The sequence below is a fragment of the Symsagittifera roscoffensis genome, chromosome 7 (genome assembly GCF_963678635.1).
Source record: "Symsagittifera roscoffensis chromosome 7, txSymRosc1.1, whole genome shotgun sequence".
Classification (NCBI taxonomy): Eukaryota; Metazoa; Xenacoelomorpha; order Acoela; family Convolutidae; genus Symsagittifera; species Symsagittifera roscoffensis.
The window spans coordinates 42769926-42785615 of NC_087068.1; the positions used below are offsets into that span (position 1 = coordinate 42769926).

The following is a 15690-nucleotide window of genomic DNA, read 5'->3' on the forward strand; positions in this document are numbered from 1 at the left end:
GAAATTTTGCATGGCAATTAAATTTACTACAGTGAACGGAGTTGATTTTCATACCTTACATCGTAACTTTAAGCATTTAGTCGTTATGACACGTAAAACAACTACAATGACGGAGTATTTAAAAATGTGCATGGGGAAAGGGGTAGAAAAGAGCCACAACCCATACCATTACTCTTCTTTGCTCTACGTGAGCGTTTACGTCCGACCAGTCGGGACTTGAACTTCTGTCGTTGCCACGCGGATTCAGCGACTCTGACAGCTGATCGTCGTTTTCAGCCTCGGGGCAACAGACGAATAAAACTAAATCCCGAACAACGCCAACTGTTTTAAAGAACAAATTCATCAACGAGCAAACTCCACACGAATGGTCTCATAGTTGACCATTCATAAAGCACGTGCTTGAAGTAATTAATCTACAAGGTCACGTGGTATTTTAAGGCCTGGCGTGCAAAAAAATCCATATTAGAAACCCATCCCCCGCACGCACTACACACGCACACATACCCATCTACATACACAACCATTCAGGATGATAGCCACTTGATTGCTGATGGTTAATATATTCCTAAGTGCTCATAATCAAGGTTTTTCAAGGATTAATTGAGAAAATAATTTTTAAAGATTAGAAGGTCAAAATTTTGAAGGCAACACAAGTTACGTCGAGCGTCCACAATTAACTGAATTTTTTCTTTTAATTGATCAGAAGGTCAAAATTGTCATGGCAACACAAAATATATCGAGCGTCCGCAATTATCTTGTTGATTAAAAATAACTTTGAATTTAGCAGATTGAGGCTCGTTTTTCTACCCAACCAACTCACACGAGATTCAATTTTATGATGATTTAAGTAGTTTTACAAAGTTAGTTGTAAAAGTCAAATACGTTTGTCATGGCCTAATCAGTCCTTATGTCAATATTCATGACAATCGAAAAATGTCCGGAATCGATAAACTACAGAACTAAAATAAGCTTCGCGCTCCTCAGGAGCTCTATAGGCTCTTTGTAGTAGTTAGAACATAGTTAAAAGATGCCCGAGGGAAAAAGAGCCCGGCCTGAGGGCACGAAGTGCTCGAGTGCGGCTCTTTTGCCCGAGGCCATCTTCAACTATGTTTAAACTGTTGAAGAAGAAAAGAAGAAAAGTATTAAATTAACATCTGAAAATAACATCAGATATACTAAAAATAAGAAACTGTGATGGAATGATGAAGCCAAGCGAGTTCACCAGTGCCTTGGTCCTTCTGGCTTTGGCGGCATTATTTGGAAGAATCATTAGCGGCATTATTAAGAAAAAATATTTGGGCGGTCGCGGCATTATTCGGAAGAATCATTGGTATGTATGTATTTGGAGGAATCATCAGTATGTTTTTACTTTTCATAAGGGAAAGATGGCACAAAATTGTGAAAGAGCCCCGATAATTGCTTAAGAGCCCGGAAAAGTGTGCGAATAATATACAGATGATTTCTTTTTTCATTCATGCGTTCTAATATTTCATTTTTCATTCATGCCTTGTCGTGAAACAACATGTATGAAAGAGCAAAAACATACTCTCCTTCCTTCCCCCCATCTTACAGAAACATCGATTTCATGGTGTAACGAGTGGTCTTACAAGGTTGAGTATGAAGACCAAACATGATTGTCATGGCCTAATTAGTCAGTATGCCAAAATTTGTAATCCGACAATGCGAACAAAAAATTTACTCTAAAAAATATGCATGTGGGGGAAAAGAAAAAGATCCGCTCCATACTATGTATAAGGGGGTGGAGATCGCTAGCAAAAATCAATAAATCGACATTTCTATGAGCTCTATTGTAGAATAAGGACGGCTCAGATAATTAATATTACGACAATGCATTTAATGTGATGCTGATACATGACTTCATTGATTCAATTAAAAAGTTCGCTATGCTTTTTTATAACGCTGGTATGGCCAGCTTGTGCACTAACCGTAACTTAACGAAAAGAGGGTCAAATAAAATGGGCCCTACCGTAATGCGACGGTCCGTGCACAGTTTGGATAGGGCCATAACAATGCTACATAAATACATCGGCAAAATTTTAAGAATCAATCAAGTTGATTCTTAGGCATCCAGAGAATTGCAAATTAAAAACTACCCTCTTCGATTATAGGCAGATGGAATTAACTATGTTGGATGTAATTTAAAGTTTTTTGAACCCCCTGAGGCAGAGGATTGCACTCTTCAGTAATTCAAAACCAGTTTTGGTTCTATAACGTTTTTTGTGATAATTCGTTCCGTTTGTCGTTAAAACTCTCTGCTGCTTTCTGGACGGTTTTTGAAGAGCCTGGTGCTGCTCCTCCAACACGCAAAAAATAGTGGAACAAAACTGCTGTGTTCCACATCCAGAATTCTATGTTGATATTTTAATTTTTCGACACTCTAATATTTGTAGGCGCCAGATATAGTTTAAGGATAGGATTAAGCATGGGCGTTGAAAATTTTTAGATCGAAAAGTTTGTCTGAGTCGGCCTCCCCGGAGTCTTTTTGCCTTGTTGTCAAATCGAAAGTCATCTTCAATAGTGTTGTTTTGTTGTGAAAACTTTCGCCTTTCAGCGATTGAAGTTTCGGTTCTATTTCAACATCAGGGCATACTTCGTCGAGGAGTGTCGCAAAGGTATCATAAGTTCCAATGGTCTTAGGTGAGTGTATCGGCTTTTGGGACAGTGTAGAGAGTGAGCCAGTGTGAACGGTTTTCCTCGTAGTCATTTATGTTGTGTGTTTGGTGGTTCCTATCCATATCTCAGATGCAAACCTTCTTTAAATTTTTATTTGCTGTGGGAAAAATTGTAGTTTTTTAAAGTTAATGCTTAGCCAGTTCGATGCTCCTTTCTGTGACGCTGGGTTTTTTGTTCAGTTATTTTTCTGATGAGAAATTTTCCATAATTTTTTTTTGAGAGTGTGAAGTTCTGTCTCTCAGATTTGAAGTTTCTATTTATCAGAGTTTGTTCCGTTTCAGCCATTCATGGAGCACTGATTTCTATTGGATCACAAATGACTCGTATCCATTCGTAACCTCTGGAAAAGTCCGTGTTACTGAGGAGGTCTAATCCTCCCATTCTTAATGGTAGCGCAAAATGGCTGCGATCATCATCGGTTAAATGATTTTTACAAATAATACTAGGAAGTAGCTGCTGTCGTACAATTTTTTTCAATTTCACACATTTTTAAATGCTTGTGCCTTTCGACAAGAAGGCCGTCAGAAAATGATTCGAAAAAACGAATTTTATCTGGAGTAGTTCCACTGTACGAAAGAGCAGTTTCTGTGATTAATGGTCTTATTTGACAAAGAGAACAAATTGAGGAGGGTCACTTTTAGTTACCATGCTTTTTTTAAAGATTCTTTCGAAAAACAGCGAAAATCAACCCGTGTAAAAAACCGTGTTTTCGCTTCCAGAGCAAAATTGCGACAACATCAAGAGAGACAACTATCGAGAAAACAAGAAGCCTTCCGAAATGTAAAAGAGTTTGCTGATACAATCGTTACCGGAAGGGTTGAACCGATCGGAAAGGCCAAGAGTGAAAACGGCAACCCTTGCTGATCGCGAAGAAGATGTCTCTTCAAGAATATTGAAGAAATAAGAAGGGTCTGGAGACATGCTCCTGAACTCTAGTTTTTAATACCTTTAAGCTTCTGGAGCTTTCCTGAATTTAATTTATTACAAGTGTTTTCAGTTTAAGGCTATGAGAAGCTAAGGGTTAAGAAATGTCAATCTATCTCCGATTGATAGGGTGATTTTTCTCTACTGTACAAAAACAATGGTAATATGGTAACTCAATAATGATAAAGTTTCTACATGGTTTTTAGGAGTGACCTCTTGGTCTGGGGAAACTGAGACCCAGCCACGAACTCACTATCTTGTATCCAACTGAGCCGATGTTATAAGGACCATTTTGAACTGCCTTTAGTAGAGACGGTGAAAAGCATGTGACGCTCTATCTTGACGCTAGCCAGTTGTTATTGGATAGAGTTTTGCTTTTAGTCGTTGTGTTTTGCGGCCTTCGATTACCTCTATGGCGCTTTCCCGGTTTTCCTTTCCTATGAATTGACACTTGCAGTGCTTCACATTTTAGCCGGAAGCCTTTCCGTGCACATCCTGGTTTGCAGTGTTGCATGGAGACTCACAAGATCACTTACAGCGCTTCCGTCATCTGCGTACCATTTTTGTATGATATTTGGTTTTTGCAGCAGTTCGATCAGTGGGATTAACCTTATTCCGTACATAGTCATTGAGAGGGGGTCAACCTGCGTTGTGCCTTCGATAGATGTCAAACCCGTGTTATTGACATATACTTTTGAGGGTTGTTTTTATGATGTGAGTTGACCCGGGCATGTTGTAGTGCCGGACAAAAGATTTCTATTGAGCGAGATGAAGGCATTTTCTGCATCAATAAATAGTATGGCGTCAGTTTCCGGTTTCTCAATTTCGTTCAAGCCGGGGAAAGCGTTTTTGATTCCACATTTTTGGCCTGAGCAGAGTTGAAAAAATTTTCCGGGATTTTCAACGCCTGATTTTATACATTGGGTGATTCTTTTGCCAATTATTCGTCTCAGAACCTCGCCTATATCGATGGGGCTTGACCCTGGATTTTTGTCTAGAGTTAACAGACGACACGAGTTGTAAGGCGTTAAGTTTTCATGGAGGAGAACTTTACTTGCTTTTGTATAGGATGGCTTTGCAATTGTTTTGCAAAGCTCAATGGATGTCTGGTTGAATTGAGTTAATATTCTTCTCCATTCGCACGCATCTAAACCTGAGGGACCGTGGCTTCTGCGCGTTTTCAGGTTGATTTTTGAACTGTCTTGGCGTTTAATTGTTTGAATAGAGAAAGGGTGGTATGGCATTGTGTCTTCTTTTACTTCAGTTATATAGTTAGTGTTCGCTTGGGTTTTTTTCATGATTCTAAGGACTGTTTTTCCTCAAGGACTTCGTTTCGGAGGAGTATTTTTTTGTTTTCTTGTCTGAAAGGCAGCCAGTGGCAACAGCTCATTTATCTGCATTAGTTTTTGGAGTTCTGTTAACTTCTTCCTTTTTTCTCATTTCTTCTGTTCGGGATGTCTAATTTGGAGAGCTTTTGCTTCAGTGAAAAGTTCGTCTTGTAGCCCTTGCTTCCATAAAATTATGCGGCGGCTCAGAATTTTGTAGTTAAATCCGTTTGTTTCTGATTTAGTTTTGAGGAGCAGAAACTGTGGAAGAATCAATGCCTGTTTCATTGCGACGTAAGATTTTGGTGTTTCTAGTACGAATGACAACAGCTGCTGGCTATTAACTCTACGAATTGGATACCGAGCTTCTTCTTGCTTGGAAGTATGAAACGCGGTTTCCAGTTAACGACGTATATGACATTTATTTTAAATTCAAGTTCTTGGTTGATAAATTCCCAGGTGTCAGATGGGTTTATAGTGATTGATGGGACGATGGGTTAAATTGTGTTGCGCTGGGCAGTACTTTTGTTTCGGGTGTGGCCGGTGATGTTTTTTTTGAGTTGAGATAGCGGCTGTGCTTGGTGGTCTGTTCGGGCAGTTGTACCCTCATGCAAAATTCTCGTGGGTGCATGGTTTCCGGAAGAACCCATCGTAATAGAATTTGCTGCACTGTAGCCCGCTACATGATACATGGATGTATGTTTTGCTAATGACACACCATATGCCTCCTTTTTGGATGTGGCGTTTTGAATTATGGCAGCGCGTTTGATCGGCCATAATTTGTCAGCAAGGAAGGTAAGTTTATGGTGAATTTTTGCAAGTTAGCTGAGCGAGAACTAAAAAGAAAGTTTTTTTTACCATGGAAAGAAAAATGAAAACCATTTTTTCAAAACATTTTATCGTTTAAATGAATGTTTGGATTGAAGGAAACAATTCGGATTCTTGAGTGATAAAGTGTAATAATAAATCAAAACAAAGAATTATTTAGAACAACAAATTTTCTATTTATAAAGTGATTACTTGCTGAGAGGATGGTTTTTTGGGATCATAAGCACATTTGAATTAAGCTTATGAACTATCAAATTTTAAAAAAACCTCCAATCCTTAGCAAAGTCTGAAATCGAAGATTAGTTATCGTAAAAATTGGCTAGTATGGTAACACAGTTCAGTTTCAGCGCTGGGGAGCATGAGACAGTACCGGCAATGTCGGCTAGCTTTGCACCTCTGTAAGAGTGAACAGTGGCTCCGACATCTTTGGGGCGGGCTGCAGTACATACTCCTTGAGGTTCCTTTTTCTAGTTTCCTGCTTCACTTGGGTAGCCACTTCGGCCGGTACTTCGGCACTTACAAATGATAAAAAAAGGTTACACAGAGGCTAAACATGAGAAAGAATAGATTGTAAAATGAAATATAAAATAAGGATTTTAAAAACAAATAAGAAAGAAACTAAAGCGATTACAACTTGGTTTTTTGATGGTGGATGTTACGGCGGGGTGTCCGGCTAGAAGGGGACTATCGCGGCCTGACAAGCGTACCATTATCATCATATCGCATGAAACTATTTAACAAAATGGTCACAACAAAAACTTTGCCATTACTAATAAGTTTGTCATAACTAAACAAAAGGCCCCCTTTGAAAATTACAATTTTTTTAAACAATCGAAAAGAGTTAGCAAGGATTTTCAGATGATGACAAAAATTCCATTTTGGGAACATGCGAAGATAACATTGAATTGAATTGAACGATTTACAAATGCAAAAAGAACTTAGTTCGAAAATTTGCACATCATCAATAACAAATTGAGACTTTGTGAGAAAAACTATTGTTTTAGAATTCTACGAATAAAAAAATTAAAAAAAACTTTTTAGGAAAGGGTTAATGAGTGTTTATGATGCCGAGTACGCATGCGGCATTCCCAACAAACCTTGCAACGCATACTCTGATATAGAAAACGACCTGTCTCGGTGCTTGTGCTTAATCTAGCTGAAAAAAAATTCGGTGCTCCGTTTTAAACACCGGCTGCGTTTTAAACCGCAAAATCAACGGTATGAAAAATACAGCCATCGTCAATTAGGTCTCTACACTTGTCAATGATTTGATCTCCCGCATCGGGCGCCGGAATTCAGTGTTTACAAAACGAGCCGGTGTGTCATTCAAACAGATTGCCATAATTACATATTTTATGAATCGAGGAAACGAAAGTTTTTTCAGGGTAATTCGGTCGTACGTAAAAGCACTTTAGACCTTTAGCCTACCGTCCAATCAGTATTCTCTCCAAATTGTCGCTTATAATTGAAAGCGACAAGTTCAAGCGGCTTATAAGTTCAATCTTTTTCTATCCTAGAGAATTAAATTGATCAAGGAAGAAAAACACGGTTTCATGAAAATTCGCAGCACAGTTCTCAAATGATATCTTATCAAGTTTAGGATCAATTTTTGTTAATATCTGGATTGGAACCTTCCTTCTCTATCCATCTAATTCGACCTGCGGAAAACTTTCAATTCCGTCCCCCATCATCTACTTTTGTCTAAACTTGAATGATTTGGCTTCTGGCTTGGCTTTCTGAGAGTTTTAGATTCTTACCTTTTTAACAGATTTCGAATTGTTAAAACTGAAAAAATTGTCTCATCTTGGCTTCCAGTCTCCTTGGGTGTTCATCCTTGTTAGTATTGACATGACTGATGATGTTCAACACCGGTCTTAATTTTTTTTGCCGATGACCTGAAAATTTGTTTATGAATCTCATTTAGTTCAAGAAAAATTTCGATGCCGTTATTAGTTGGTCAATTTCAAACGGTCTCTCATTTCATCATCGAAATCCAAAGTTATTTCGTTCTCGCATACAAAACCAGACTAAAACCTACAACTTGGCTCAGAAGAAGTGATTTTTGTCAAAACTATCGAAGAACTTGGGCTTACGGTCTCGCACAACCTAGATTGGAAATATCATAATAACCAAAAAGGCTAAAAGAAGTTTTTAATTTTTTACGCCGAAACATTCGGTTATCTGTTTCAAATCAACGGAAGAAGTTTTTATACCATTCATAGTTTCTATTCTACTGTATAGATCTCCTGGTCGCCTTCGATGCCCTCTCTGAAGAAATTACAAAAGTTTCAAATGCGTCTTTAAATGGATTTGTTCTGATCATGATTACGTTTGACCCCTGAAGACCCACTCCTATCGACATCTGTGTTTTGGTTTAGCGGAAAGCAATCTAGTGCTCCTGTGGAAACTCCTAAACGGACGTTTGGATGTGCAGCTTCTTCTTGCAACCAATTTTTTGAAAACTAGGTCATCTTCCAAGGGTCTCTTTGACGTTCCAAATACGATCAAATTTAGTTTAAATTGTAACTGTTTTGTTGTATGTACTCAAACTGCAAATGCTCTAATTCACCTTAAAGTACTTGATTTTAATGGATCTTTTGAAACTTTCAAATTGAAGCTGCGAATTTAACTGTCGTCTGAAACCACTCATTTCAGCATCTATCACTCTTATTGTTTCTATATAAACTGTCACTGTAAATTTTGTCGCTCATAAGTTTTTTGTTTCATTTGTCATAGTAATTTTTTTCACCTTATCTTGTGCATGGACACCTTATCTTGTGCATTTGTACCTCAGTCAGTCGAAGCCAATTTGCGGTTCACTTTTGACATGGAACTTAAGATTTGATACAGCTTAAAGGCTACAACCAAATTAACCCTCTAGGTTGAAATTAGTAAGCCCCCATCGCTAGGTCTTTAATTACCTAAAACACGCAAACGTCGTTAAAACAGAGTCGTAACGTCACAAGAATACGATTTTTTTTTCATTGGACAGTGAAAAATTGATCCGTTTTAGATGAATCAAACTAGAACTAGCCTCATTGCAGCATACCTGTATAAACAGCCGATAAAAAAAAGATATATCACAGTAGATAACAATAATTAATTTTTAAATTTGACTGGTTCTCCATAATTCTCAATATGGGATCACACTCTAGCTCAAATTCTTCTTTCTTCAAGAAGTTTTTTGTCATCCTGGTCAATTCCTTTCAATCCTCCCATGATGTGTTGTATGCGGACACTTTCTGTACATTGATCTAATTCGATAATTCTATTTCGTCCTCCGAGCTGATCACAATCGCTTGCCAGGTTTTCAGTTGTTCTTTCTCCTGCATCAATTATTTCTGCTCTCGTAGTCTCCAGGCATGGTTCAACAGCATCTTCCATCTCATCTCTATTTCATCAAAACGACGTATGAAGACTCACACTCACTTTTTTACACAAATATTTTTCTAGGATTGATTCTCTCGTTTTCGCGTTGCCTCGTGGTACCTTGTCTGCCCTCTTCCAGCCCAATTTCACTAGGTTAGGATGGGTATACAGCGGTTTTTTGAAGGCTGTGGGCCAATATCCGCCTGGAACGGACGATATTCTTTCAAGTGTTTCTCAAGTTAATCTTGGCCAATATGTACAGCCAACATGTCAACGTTGCCCGGAACCATGTTAGAAAACTCATGCAACTCCACTTGCCTTTGACTTCCATGGGTATCACCAATGTTTTGCAGGCTGTCCCTGGCCTCCTGTTATAATTGGCCTCCCGCTATAATCGATTCCATGGATGGAATCTCTCGTGGGCGATTTTGACTCTTGGTATTTCACGATATTCTCTTCAACCCACAAAAGTGCCAACATGGAGCTCACAGCTTTCGTGAAATTCTGCTAATAATCTGGCAGTCCAAAAACCTTGATCTTCTGTGTGCCCGAAGCATAAATTATTGTTCTCAGGATAGCAGAACGTCTGAGCCGTGCAGTGGGAAGCCGTGCAGTGGGAAGCATAAAGTTGATGCTCCTTATGTTCCGCTCGCCAGAAGCTTCAAGTAACGGTTCAAACTTCATCATTTTTGTATGGACCGAGTCCGTTCTGACCACAGCGAGAGCATCCTTGAGCACCTTCCCACTGCTGCTCTGCCTCTCAAAGTTACTCGTGTTCTCTCTTTCGTAACTCAAGAGTTCTACTAACGAGAATTCTTTCAAGTCGTCTACCATTGTGGTGGACACTGCTCCCCATATCTTCGTCATAAAATAATCCAAAAGACGGAACTGAGAATGCCTTCTGAATCAGAATTCTCTGATTCTACACATCCACCACCATGTGCTTAGAATAACTGATCTCGCAGAATTGATCACACCAAAGATTTTGCCTTTTTTAGCAGACCTTATGCCTCACTCGTGCGGAATGCCATCCTGGATTCCAGGCCTACTTTCCATCTCTTGATGTGCTTCCTGCTTTTTTCAGGGCTCCTGGCAACGTTTCCACACTGAACGTAGTGACGAAAACCTCTACACTCAAACAGCTTGAGCAATACCAGACTGCTCGTTCGCGCAAAAAATCCGAGCGCAGTAGATAGTTTCACGGTTGTACTGGCGTAACAATCTGCGAGTATCTGTATATCTTGTCCTTCCCGTGACATTGCAACTAAGTCCTCCCTCTGAAATGACTGGATTTGTACACAAGAGTTTCCATCACACTCAAATCCTGCTCCATTTCTTTCGAGATCCAAGCATTTATCTGGCTCCGTTTTTTCCGTTTCTCTCTTGGTTTTCCCCTTTTTATTCGGATGTTGTTGGTTGTCTGATCATCAGCGCATGCAAAACATTCAAGTCTTTGTCTCATCCGGGTAACAGCATTATCTAAACCATATTTGCACTATTCATACTCGCTTCAGGGTAACGGCAACACGATGGCAGGAGCATTTTCCACAACACGCCAATGTTCTTGATCAGGACGTTTTTCTCGTCACTTGCTTCCATTCTTTTTTGTTACCAAAGTACGCTCATGCTCATGGACTCTTTCTCAGGAAGCAACCCCAGTTTGGGCTTCTTTTTCTCTAGAACGTCTATCTCAATCAAGTTGTCAGTCCAGAATTTCGGCACTTCGGCAGTTTTGAAATTTTTGCATGCAACACCTGTCTCGGCGTTCAAGAACGGACTGTATGAGATGCCCATGATGCCTGACACCTACTAATTCTTCCCTCTTTTTGATTGTTTTGAGTGTCCCTCGGCTCCCATAAGCGGACGATGAATATCATTCTGCTGTGAAATTTTTTATAAAACAATTTTTCGTGCTACTCAGTTACCACACTCTGGTACACGTCGAAGATGCTACTCTAGATTGGTATTACTGAGGCCCTTCCTTTCGTAGCGTTCCGATGACATCTCATAATTACAGGATTCGGAATCCCGGACACTATCTTATCCATCTCAAGAAACACATTGCATCTCTCCTCTAGGCAAGACTCAATCTGAAGTCAACGCGAGCCATATGCGGTTTTGTATTAATATATTCCAATGTTTCAGGCCCTTGTCTCCCAATTTCACTCTTTTATGGCATTTAAGGTCCTCTGGAGTCACTCTCACTATGCACCAAGCAAAAAACAATTGTCCTTCAATCCTGATGAGGGGATTTGCCATCATGAACTCAGCGGAGGAAGAGCTCCTCATTTCACTTTTGAAAATTTCTCGCCCTAGTTTCTCCTAAGTTCTGGCCAGCTGACTTCTCAGCTGTAGCTTGCTTATATCTGCCTTCTGTTGCGTTTCCTAGCTCCTCCTTTTCTTTAAGATGCCCTTGTCTAGGCGCTTCAGACAACGTTCTTTCATCCACCATGAACGGCTATCCACCATGAACGGGTTGTGTTTCTTTTCAGATTCTTCTCCTATAGATCTACTGTGATCTGTGTTTCAATCTGTTGATGCTGAATCTAGACCGACTCTGTGCTCAGGTCGACTTCCGACATTTGTTTACATGTGGAGCCCTTCTTTAACTTCACGCGCAGCGGTTTAAGATCTTGCTCGGTCACTGGCTGTAATTTTATGATCTCCGCTCTTCCAGGGTGACATCCTTCAGCTTTTTTGAAGTGGAGTTGTCGTTATATCCCGATTTCTTCCAACTAACCATTATCATTGGGGGAATTTCCGTCAAGTTATTCTTTGACACTGCTTCCTTAGACGGGCTGTTTTCTTCTGCCTTCCGTTTCATCATTCCGGACCTCGGCTTATTAGGCAAAGGCGTGACATCGACAACCACTGAGCGTGTCTCTTGCTCTAGATCTTCTCTCGAGAACTCTTTTGCACCCTCTTTTTCTGTCTCAAGCCCCCTTATTTCCTTTAACTTTAAGTATACACCTTTTTAACTATAATAGTGGTTTTACACTTATCAGTAAATTTATTCTTAATGTTTCAAATCTGTGCTCCATCTCTAGAGTAGAAATGTCTTTACAGGATCCAGTATTTGGTCTGATCCTTCGGATGAGAACCATCTTGTTCTAATGAGTCCCTCTCTTGTATCTCTGCCTAGCCCAAGCTACATCAAATGGACTCTCCAAATCCATCACTCTTTTCCACAGCTCCTGTTTGAACTCCTCGACATCCGCCTGCCCCTCCTCTTTCCGATTGAAAAGCAAAAACTTCTCCCATCTTTCTGATTTCAGAGTTCTTAGAAGCGCTGTCTCGTTTCGCTCAAAGGCAATGCCATCTTTGTTTTTGTCGCTCATGAGTAACGTATCCGTTGTCGCCTGCTGACTCCCCATTTGTAAACCTAGATTCATGTGGGGCGATCTAAGGGGTGGAATGGGAATGTTGTCACATTCTTCACATTCCTCATCGCTCAATCCCTTCAAGAGATATCTCGTGGCGACGGGGCTAAATTGCTCTAGCATTTGTGGCTACTTCGGTGTCCATCTCCTTTTCGTCATCTTTTAGTGGTTCCTCCATCTCTTCTCCCTCAGTAACTTCAGAACGTTCTATTTTTGGGCTGCTTCGAATATTTCTTCCACGGAGAAGGATTTCCTCTTGTCTCCAGGGATATCAATTAGGAGAGGCGAGAGTTTGAGTGGATTCAATCTCTTTTACTCAAAAAGGGAACGGATTGTGTCCTTCGTGCTCCAACTCTACCTCTTCCAATACGTAGGGCGCTAAGTACTTCCTGGTGCTGAACATCTAGGTTCGCTTCCTTTAATATGACTCGACCATCACTATACACGGGATCGTTGCTTTTGAAGCCAGCCTTCTCAAGCACACTCCTGACTTCGGTCACGTGTTATGGTGGTGGCAGGGACTCTCTCTTCACCTTTGCCTTGTCCTTCCAGCAAAAGAACATCTCAATCTTTTATGCCGCCCAGCTCTTCACTCACCAACTCACACGTTTCCGTCCCGGCCGCGATCTTCAGGACCTGACTGGTCTTCCTTTCCAAGAGATTCAAAATCCAGAACATTGGGTACCCTTTGAACGGCCCCTCTCGTTTGCCTCTCATTGTGCACTGCAGCTGACCCATGAGTCAGTTCTCGACCCTTCTTCTGGCCAAAGAGCGCCGTGTCGCTGAATTGCGTTCTCAATTACTCTTGCTCGCACCATTTCAACGCCTTCCCATCTTAAAAAGGGGGTATCAGAAGGTCGAAATGCTGCTATCAGAGAGAGGGACCAGGGAAGACCAAGGTCTCCGCTTGACCATAAATGCATTTCAGCCCCCGCCCCCCCAGTCCTCTGACCAGTCCAAGAGGATCTGATTTTATCACCAATCACAGATCAGTGAGCAAAGGCATGCATCCGTTCATCTCAAAGAGCTCCTCTCAGGGTTGGTTTCTTCCCCAGTATTTCGTCGAATCTGAAACAAAAGGTACTCCACCAGCAGCGTCTTCAATCCTGCGGTGCACTTGCTAGAGCTAGTCTCGATACCAGGATGTTTGAGCTATTTCTATCCTTTCCACTAACTTCATTGAACGTTGAAACACCGCATGATTTCCAAGTGTCAAGAGGCTCAATGTCAAGTAACAGTCAGTCCACAAGGTCACCAAGCCTCTGCTGAATAAGCAAGCTGGCCCCATGTTGAAGAGACTCCTGGGGAACACCAAGTTTAACACAAGAAACAGGTTGATCGACATGCACACGATATTCTCTACTAGTGTTTTCTTTGAGGAGAAGAATTTATCTAAATACTTCCTCTTTCAGCGTGGACTCCAGAATTTCAAGATCTCGTGTGCCTTCTGGGGTTTGTCATTGGCCAGCGACACGAATTTTCCCACCGTCATTCTTTTCTTTACCGCTTGATCTAAGTGGTCTTGCAAAATTTTTCATTTTTGAGCTATAAGAGTAGAAAATGATTGTTTGGTCTTGTCCACAATTTTGTCTGACCTTTGATCTTTTCTAGTCTTGAATAGGATAATATTACTCTAGTTTTCGATCCAGGACTGACCGCTACCATCTCTTGTGTTTTATCTATAGCAAAAAACAACGTCTGAATCGCCTTCCAAACTTTTTTGAGGATCGGTTTTTCTCCCTCAAAAGCTCTGGAAGTCCAGTCGCGTGCAAGTAATTATTCATCACTGCCAAAAACAACAGATCTGAACGGGGTTTCCGACTTCAGTGCCACCACCAAGGTCAACCTTTATTTGATTCAGCACCATGGAATACGTGTAGGAGAGATTCTGGCTGGCCAAAACAGTTGCTCAGAAATTCCAACGAACTCTAGATTACCATGACTCATGCCGCTCTGGGATCCGATCTGTCATAGACAGCTAGTGTCTTGGCTATTTTGGACGCAACAATTTCCATTTCATATTTCGCATCTTGTTCCAGTTCTGGACACGCGTAAGCAGTGTCAGGAGGCGCCATGACCCGTGGATCCTAGAGTTTATGCTGCTCTCAATTGGATAGGTACCGCTACTCTTATTTTACTATTTGTGTCTGGTGTTTGGGTGGTTCTGCAATCCTTTTCGGGATACTCAGTTCCTTCAGAAATCAATATGACGGATATGGCCTTTTTCCGCATCCCTGGCAGTTCTGCTATCTCAAGGGTCTATTTCCGGGGTCTAATCTCCAGGGAAAAAAATCGTCTCATTTGTTTTCAGCCAGTCCACGCAGTAAGAATTCCCCAGGTCCTCGGTTCTCCTTAGCTCCACTGCCTTCATGAGCTCTTGCTTGAACACCAACTCTTGAAAACTCAGTTTCTTGACCCTTTCCAGATACTTCGTCCTGCTCGACCCCTCATGAGGTCGTCCCGAGGTGCTTCTCTCGCTTCCAAGCTTCTCCATCATCGAAGCGAGTCCCACCACGGAGCTCTGTGGTGTCAGAGACCCTCTCGTCTCCTTCTCATAAGAAGTGGAGCCTTGGTGTCTGCTACCACTGCTTGCAGGACTGTCTCTAGAGTCCCTCTGATCTCCCAGCTTCTACTAACTTCAGTAATTCATCAAATACCGGTTATATTCAGCCTTCTTATACGTAGAAACCATCTTCCGAGTTTGCTTCCATCCTCTCTTGGTCAATGAACCTCGCTGTCTCGTTGCCATCATTTTTCTCCCTTTTTCCTCTTTTGCTTACTTTGCAAGCCGATTCTTCTACTATATCACCTACACCCTCATACTCCTGCGCCGAGATGTGTTGTCTAAGGTTTTCTCAATGAGCCACTCGTCAAGTACTTAATTCACAGAAGCTGACTTCTTGATAAACCTCGCAAGAAAATCCTGGCCGCATCGTAAATAGTTTCTTTGTCTCCTTTGGTGGGAAATGATTTTGGATAACTCTGACATATTTTCCCACCTCATACGGTTTTGCTCAGAGGATCTTTTTATCGTTATTCTTCCTTCCGTTGCCGCATTTGCGCTTGAGCAGTGTTCCTTCTTTACAAGTCATTCAATTCCTGCTGCCTCATGACGATTTTTCCTACGTACGTTTGTTTTGAGGCTCTCTGTGCTTGAGAAACTGGGTAAA

General features: G+C 41.0%; 1 protein-coding gene across 1 annotated transcript in view; it reads left to right on the forward strand.

Moving 5' to 3' along the window:
• LOC134851382 (histone deacetylase complex subunit SAP18-like) overlaps positions 1–15690 on the forward strand; it is a 162183-nt gene that overhangs the window by 5452 nt on the left and 141041 nt on the right. The window lies entirely within an intron of this gene.